The sequence below is a fragment of the Mus pahari genome, chromosome 19 (assembly GCF_900095145.1).
Source record: "Mus pahari chromosome 19, PAHARI_EIJ_v1.1, whole genome shotgun sequence".
NCBI classification, from domain to species: Eukaryota; Metazoa; Chordata; class Mammalia; order Rodentia; family Muridae; genus Mus; species Mus pahari.
The window spans coordinates 43467108-43475245 of NC_034608.1; the positions used below are offsets into that span (position 1 = coordinate 43467108).

The 8138-nt window shown below is 42.3% G+C and overlaps 1 protein-coding gene across 8 annotated transcripts in view; it reads left to right on the forward strand.

Moving 5' to 3' along the window:
• Nsd3 (nuclear receptor binding SET domain protein 3) overlaps nt 1-8138 on the forward strand; it is a 113652-nt gene that overhangs the window by 15992 nt on the left and 89522 nt on the right. The window contains exon 2 of one of the 8 annotated variants that reach the window (XM_029532273.1): nt 6360-6555. The exons of 6 other annotated variants lie outside the window; for them this stretch is intronic. The gene's annotated coding sequence lies outside the window, so the exon portion shown is untranslated. Of the gene's footprint in view, nt 1-1993; nt 2063-6359; nt 6556-8138 lie in introns of those variants that run through there. One more of the 8 variants, XM_029532274.1, reaches the window with a different exon arrangement.

An 8138-nucleotide genomic window follows, 5' to 3' on the forward strand; every position in this document is an offset into this window, starting at 1 on the left:
TGAGCCACCATGTGGTTGCTGGGATTTGAACTCCGGACCTTCGGAAGAGCAGTCGGGTGCTCTTACCCACTGAGCTATCTCACCAGCCCGACTTGGAACTTCTGATCCATTTATCTCTATCTCCCCAGTGCTGGGATGGTTGATACATGCCACCACACCCAGTTTTATAGGTTGCTGAGGCTCAAAACTAGGGTTTTCTGTGTGTTAGACAGGAACAACCAACTGAGATAAATCTCTAGTCCCCCATAAAAAATTTTAAAAATTATTATTTTATGTGTATGAGTATTTTGTCTGAAAATATATATATATATTCTGTTCTCTGAACTCCTGAGCCATCTCTCCAGGCGCCCTGCCCCCCCCCCCCCATTTTATCTTTTTAGTGAAAGTATAGCCAGCTAAAATAAAATTGCATATTACAGTTACTGGAAAGGTTTAAAAGCATCGGGGTAAATCTTAGTTGTTTTCCTAGTGACCTGAGTCCTGCTGATGGGCTTTGTGCTGAGCATGAGGTAATGCTGCAGGTGCTTTCTGAGCTTCTTCCCAAGTCCTTTTAGAAAGAAAGTAAATCTCCCCAGGCTTGGTGGTGCACACCTTTAATTCCATACTCAGGAGGCAGGGGCAGGTGAACTCTGTGAGCTTAAAGCCAGCCTGGTATAGTGAGTTCTAGGACAGCCAAAGCTGCATAGTGAGACCCTGTCTCAAACAAACAACAAAAAGCAAACCTGGTGCTGGCTCAGTTGGTAAAGTGTTTGCCACACAAGTGTGGCGCCTTGAGTTTGGATTCTCGGTACCCACATAAAAAACAAGATATAGCAGTTTCACCTGTGACCCTGAAACTGGGGGGTAGACAGGTGGGATTCCTTGGAGTTCATTGGCCAGCCAGGCTCAATCAGAGACCCTGTCTCAAAAGATAAAAGGTAGAGTAATATAGGAAGGCGTCTAGTCTCTGCAGGCTTGTGCACATAGCATATAGCAAATCTGTAACATCAGTTCTGATTCCTGTTACAAACATCTGGTGGCATCTCGACAACACACTTAATAGTAATAAGATATTTTGATGGTTAATCCAGTCCTATGTCCCCCCTAGTGTTTTTTCTATCAGAATTAATTTATTGGTACTGTGCCAGGTACTGCAGTTAGCTGTGGGTCTTCACAGAGAATTTATTCCAGTGTTCCTAAACACACTTCATTCTCCCCTTAGCTTCTGGTACCTACCCTTCCATTCCCAGTTGTGTGGTGTGTTTTCATTAAATGCATCTCATTTGATTTCACAGCATTTGATGAAAAAACATTTCAAAAGCCAACTTGCTATGTATAATACTGACGAGCTCTGAAAATTCTTTTTTTTTTTTTTTTGTATTTATTTATTATATGCAAGTACACTGTAGCTGTCTTCAGACACTCCAGAAGAGGGCGTCAGATTTCGTTACGGATGGTTGTGAGCCACCATGTGGTTGCTGGGATTTGAACTCAGGACCTTCGGAAGAGCAGTCGGGTGCTCTTACCTGCTGAGTCATCTCACCAGCCTTTTTTTTTTTTTTTTTTTTGCTCTGAAAATTCTTAATTGAAGTTTTTTGAAGTGCTATCTACTGTCTGAGCTTTCAGAGAACCGTTTGGTTCTTCTCAGCCTGGACATGTCTGATATTCCACAGTTCACCGTCAGCCTGGATATTTACTGCCAGGAAGGACTGAGTCCGTCTTGTTTATCTTTTATCTCTAGTGCTCAGAACTTGACAGAACGCAGGCACTCCACAGGAAGTGCTGCACTCTTATCAGGACTGCTCTGGGAGCTCTGCCTCAGTGTTCCCTGTATTGACTTCTCCCTAATACTTTAGGCTCTAGGATTATGGGGCCTTGTCTGAGTCTTCACCCCTCTACTGTTAGACTTGGCTCACTGTCTAACAGTAAACACTTGTGCTGTTAGAGAAATCTGACTAGACCGGGGCTGGGAGGGGTTGCTGGGTTGTAACATTTGGTTTCTTTCCAGTTATAGCAGTAACAGAATGGGAAGGAAGGTGGAGCTGGCATTGAGTCTTCCCTGGACCTTCTCAGACGACAAAGGGTAATTGACAGCAGCTGGTGCTCAGAATTGATGGAGTCAAGTATTCGACTGTTCTTTCTTGTGTAGATATTTGAGATCATGCTCAGTTTACACACACACACACACACACACACACACACACACACACACACACCCCTCTTTCCTATACTAGTGTTGTGGTGGAATGCTCTGTTAGTGGAGGAGGCACTTGACCTGGCTTTAGAGCGCATGTGATACGGCATTTTAAGGCCACTTGGAGTGTATTAACACCTGAATGGAATCCTAAGACTGTGTGGTGACTGAGAGAGAAAAGATAACGTGGTGAAGGGCAAAGTGGGGTCCCTGCAGGTCCTGACCACATAGGCGGGCGCCACTGTATCAGGGGCTTCAACGTTTTTTGATTTGTTCTGAGGCATAGACAGACTTATTAAGGTTAAATCCTGCTCTCTTTGTTTGTTTATTGAGATATGTGTATTTTGCCTGCATGTATGTATGTGTGCAGTGTGTATACCTTGTATGCACAGAGGCCAGAAGAGGGTATTTGACCCCTTGAAACAGGAGCTATGGTTGTAAGCTACCATATGGATACTGGGAGCCCAATGATAGGTCCTTTGCAAGAGGGACAAATGCTCTTGACCTCTGAGCCACATCTTTCCAGCCTAAGTTACATTTACCACCACTGTGGTAAAATACTATGACCAAAGGTAACTTAGGAAAGAATTTATTTTGACTTAGTTCCAGAGGGCAAGCTGTTCATGATGTCTGGAGAAGCATGGAGAGAAAACTGGGAAGCTGGTTGATCACATATCCCCAAACAGGAAATAGAGAGGGTAAGCAGGAAGTGGGACGAGGCTTGAATCCTCAGAGCCCTCTCTCTAGCAGTGCTCTCTACCCTGAGGTGCTGTGCCTTCCCCTAATGCCACCAACTAGGGCCCAGTGTGGAAATACAAGAGCCTTGGGGAACGTTTCTTAGTCAAGCCATACATGTTTATGCTGTAAAGCATGGTCAGAGATGGATAATGCTGGACATAGGACCATGAGTTAGGAAACATGCTCTGGTTAAGGTAAGGAATCTTCCAGCATAAGCAGTGAGTGGGAGGAAGTGGACAGACTTGGGAGATCGAGCAGGAGGCACAGCCTGAGTTGACTGCAGCTTGTCTTCTCACTGTGGCCCTCACTGTCCCACTCTTGTAAAAACTCAGACTGACGCAAGTAGTCATTTGTCTTACACTCTCTTTGGGCTTTGTTTCTTTGAGACAGTGTCTTACTGTGTAATTCTGGCTGGCCTGAACTAGCTGTGTAGACCACCATGCTCCTTTGACTTTGATCCTCAGCCTCCAGAAAGTGCTGTGATCACATGTAGCTGTCTCCAGACACACCAGAAGAGGGCACTGGTTCCCATCACACATGATTATGAGCCACCATGTGGTTGCTGGGAATTGAATTCAGGTCCTCTGGAAGAGCAGTGTGTGCTCTTAACCAGTAAGCCATCTCTCCAGCTCCCAACAGAGGTTCTTACTAGTGCCTAGAGAATGAAAAGCAGTCTGTTAGTACTCATGCTCAGGAGGCAGAGGGAGGTAGATGTTTATGGGTTCAAGACCAGCTTGGTCTACATAGGGAGTTCTAGCCAGTCAGGCCACATAGTAAGACCCTATCCAACAAAACAAACCAAGAAACACAATAAAAATCAGAAAGAGGGAAATCTTTTGCAATCCTCATTAATAAAGATCTCCAATCCTCACTAATAAAGATCTTCTGTTGTGAGTTTGCTTTTCCTAAATATTCTTGTTTTAACTTTTACAAGTTTTAAAAAATTATTTTATTATTTTATGTGTATTTTGCCTGCTTGTGCATCTAGGTACCACATGAATGTTGGGTGCCCAAGAAAGTAATGAGCCACCATGTGGGCGATGGAAATTGAACCTGGGTCTTTCACACCACATGTTCTTAATCACCTAGCCACCTCTCCAGCCTTTGTTTTACCTTTTATAATAGCTGTGCAATCTACATGGTTTATCATTTATCTGCATGGTGAGATGTCACCATTTATTCATTCATTCATTGAGATAGGGTCTCTCTGTGTAGCCTTGGCTATCCTAGAGCTTCTTGCGTAGACAAGGCTGGTCTCAAACTCACAGCTATCCTCCTGCCTCCCCCCCCCCCNTTCCCCGAGTGCTGGGATTAACTACTGTGTGCTACCATGGCCAGATCAGCGCTGCCTGTCTTCATCTACATGGTGAAAAGTTGTTTCCACGCCTTTCTTACCTGGCTGTCCCTTGCTCTGCTGTGCTGCCTCCGTCCTGTCACTTGTACGCAGACAGGCTTTGTGACTGTGTTCAGATTTCGTTTTGTTCTAGCCTTTTCTGCTACTTCACCTTTTAATTACTGGACCTTAACGATAAATGTAAAAGATTTGTTTTTAGCACATTTACCATGTACATTGAAGCCAGCAATTCTTTGGATGGATAATATAAATTTTATTGTGAAATATACATACTTCATTTTTTTTTTAAAGAAAAATGTGTCTAGTTGTGGGAAGTTTTTTGAGACATAATTCATGCTTATTAAAACTCATGCTTTTAAATTTTTAATTAATTTTTATTTTAGACAGGGTTTCACTATATAGCTGTAGTTAGCCTGGAACTTGTTATGTAGACCAGGCTGGCTTTGAACTCAGAGGTCTTCTTATCTGCCTCTCCAGTCTCTCACAGACATCATCTTCTAAAGCATGCACTGTCATACCTGGCTAAAATTCTCTTTCCAAGTGTACAGTGGGGTGACTTTTAGTATATTTACAGGCTGTACAGCCATCATTTTTATACCCAGAGCATCAGTCAAGAGGCCCCAATTCCCATTAAACGTAAAATAAAAACTTAAAAAGAAAAACTCAAAGTCTGAGGCCTAGTGCTGTGGTAGTCCAGCTGCCTGAGACCGAGCTGCGGGAGAGCTTGTGCTAGGGTCAGGAAACCCTAGTTTGTTAGACCTTCACTAACTAGACATGATTTACATCTTTGAAAAGTGCGTAAAGTCACATGAAAATATGAAGTGAATAACTTACAGGAATCTGTTCTCTCCTCTCCCCCAACCTGGATTGAACTCAGGTCAGGCTCGGCAGAGGACACTGTTACTGCCTGAGCCATCTTTCCAACCCAGCTCTTATTTTTGTTAATTTTTAATTGTTTTTTTTTTTTTTTTTTTTTTTTTAAGATTTATTTATTTATTTTATGTATATGAGTACACTGTAGCTGTACAAATGGTTGTAAGCCTTCATGTAGTTGTTGGGAATTTAATTTTTAGGACTTCTGCTCGCTCTGGTTGGCTCTGCTAGCTCAGTCCCTGCTCTGTCCAGCTCAAAGATTTATTTATTAAATAAGTACACTTTAGCTGTCTTCATACGTGCCAGAAGAGGGCATCTCATTATGGGTGGTTGTGAGCCACCATGTGGTTGCTGGGATTTGAACTCAGGACCTTCGGAAGAGCAGTCAGCACTCTTACCCACTGAGCTATCTCTCCAGCCCCAATTGTTTATTTTTTAAGCCAGTAGGTTTTGCACTTAAACTCAGAAATTAATTAGTCATCAGCTTAGTTGGTTTTTTTTTGTTTTTTGTTTTTTGTTTTTTTTTTTTTTTTTTTTTTTTTGGAAAAGCTACCTTGGAAAGTACCTTTAGTGAAGATCCACAGATAAGGTTACAAATACAGAATGTTAGTTCTCATAGGAAAAGGCTATAATGCCTTTGTGGGATAAAACTGTTTTATTACAGTGACTGCTGGAAAGCCATTCAGGGAAAGTTTCCTATAAGTCAAAGCCTTTAATTTTCATTTAGCCTCAACCAAAATGATAGGCACTCGTTCACTTGTCCCTTCTTCCTTCCTCTTTGTCTCTCTCTGTCTCTTCTCATGGTGTAGCTCTGGCTGTCCTAGAACTCACTATGTAGACCAGACTGGTCTGGAACTCACAGAGATCCACCTGCCTCCTCCCAAGTGCTGGAATAAAAGTCTGTGTCACTAACTCTGGATTGGTAGAAGTTCCTTTCAAACCATAAACTTTGATATCTCAAACTGTCTTTTAAAAAGCCACAGGAAAACTTAAAGATTATAAAGCGTCTGTAGAGAGTGCTATTAGATAAAGGTTTGAATGTGTGTTTGCATCACCACAGGGTTCACACATCGAGAGAAAATGTCCAAGTTGTAATCAGAAATCAGATACTTGTACCCAGAGTTTTGTGTATGCATATATAAAATGTCACTGAAAGCAGTTCATTTTGTTTCTTGGCAAAATAATAAATCTTGTAATCTAGTATTTGCTCTCTTGGGGCAGGATGATCGACAGACAAATAGAACAGCCACTACCACTGGAAAATTTGTTTGTAGTTACCACAAAACATTTTCAAGGAGGATCTATTCTGTTTCAAAGATTGGTCTTCTACTGAAGTTACTGTGCCAAATTCCGGTATTACCTTTCATCTCTGGGAAATAGATGAGATACTTATCAATTCTAGCTGCTTTTTTTGAAGGTAAACATTATTATTCATTTCCTTCTTGGTGCTGCGGAGGTGTGGTCAGGTTCTTAGAATCCTGTGGGGTTTTATTATTTATTCTAAGAGCTCCATCACCATTTATAACTTAATGGTAACACGTTAAGTTAAGAGCCTCACTGTGGGGGCTGAGGCAGGGGGATCTAACAGAGTCCAGCAAATGTACACTCTACCAAAGAAGATTGTCCATCCTGTTAGACAATCATTAGTTGTCTTAGCTGTGCATTTAACATGTTAATGCTTAATGCTTAGTTGGTACTTTTATCTTAAAGCTATTCATTTAAAATACATAATATGGTTACTTTCTTTTTCTGTTTCTCACTATGTAGCTCTGGTTGTCTTAGAACTTGGTATGTAGACCAAGCTGGCTTGGAACTAAGAGGGATCCACCTGACTCTGCACCCGGAGTATTGAGATTAAAGATGTGACCTACCATCCCTGGCTTGATATACTTTTTAAAATTGTTACTCTTCCCATAAATAAACTGGGAGAAAAATAAGAGTTTACAACTTTCGTTGATAATTTTCAACTTTCCTTCCTCTCCCTTCCCCTCCCCACTTCCTTTCTCTTTCCTTCTCTTCCTCCCCCCCCCCCTTTTCTCCTTACTGCTCTGAAACTATATGGGCAGCTGCAACAGAAATCTAAAAAGCATTCATCAAGTTTATCTTTAATGTGAGTGCATGTATGTTTGTGTGCATGTGCTTGTGCAAATCAAGAATTAGTGTCATCCTCAGTGACCCTCCCTCAAAAACAAGAAACTGGGTGGCCCATAGAACATGGGCTCATCAACTTGGCTAGGGTTTTGAGTCAGTAAGACCTTGGTGTCTCTCTGTGTCCTCCCTGGTGTGCCGCCATGCTCGGCTTCTCACGTGGGTCTGTGGGCTCAGACTCAGGCCTCATGTTTGCCCAGCAAGCCCTTTTCTGGCTGAGCTATCTTTCCAGCACCTTGCCATCTTTCAAAAATACTATATCTGTTAAAAAATACAGATTACAGGGTTAGGGATGTAGGTCACTTAGTAGAGTACTTACTTAGTGTACACAAAGCACAGGGTTGGTACCCAGCGCAGCATAAAATTAGGGTGTGGTGGGAGGTAGGAGGATTGGAAGTCTATGGCTTTTCTTGACTGTAGAACATGTTTGAGGTCAGCCTGAGCTGTGTAAGACCCTATCTTAAAAGAAAATCTAGGTGAAGTGATGCAATTGTTTAGTCTCCCATGGAACTGTTAACTCTAGGAAGGGTGTGTGTGTGTGTGTGTGTGTGTGTGTGTGCAGTTTGTGGACTGCTTGATTTCTTCTTGTTGTTTTTTGTTTTTAATTCACATATTTAAGAATTAGGAAATAAAATTGCTCTTTAAGAGCAGATGTTATTGAGCAAAGTTTGTATTTGAAAACGTCACTGTTTGTGGGGGGATATGGTCTTGGCGTTTCATTTGAAAAGTGTGGATGAGCCGGGCTTGGTGGCGCAGGCCTTTAATCCCAGCACTCAGGAGGCAGAGGCAGGCGGATTTCTGAGTTCAAGGCCAGCCTGGTCTACAGAGTGAGTTCCAGGACAGCCAGAGCTA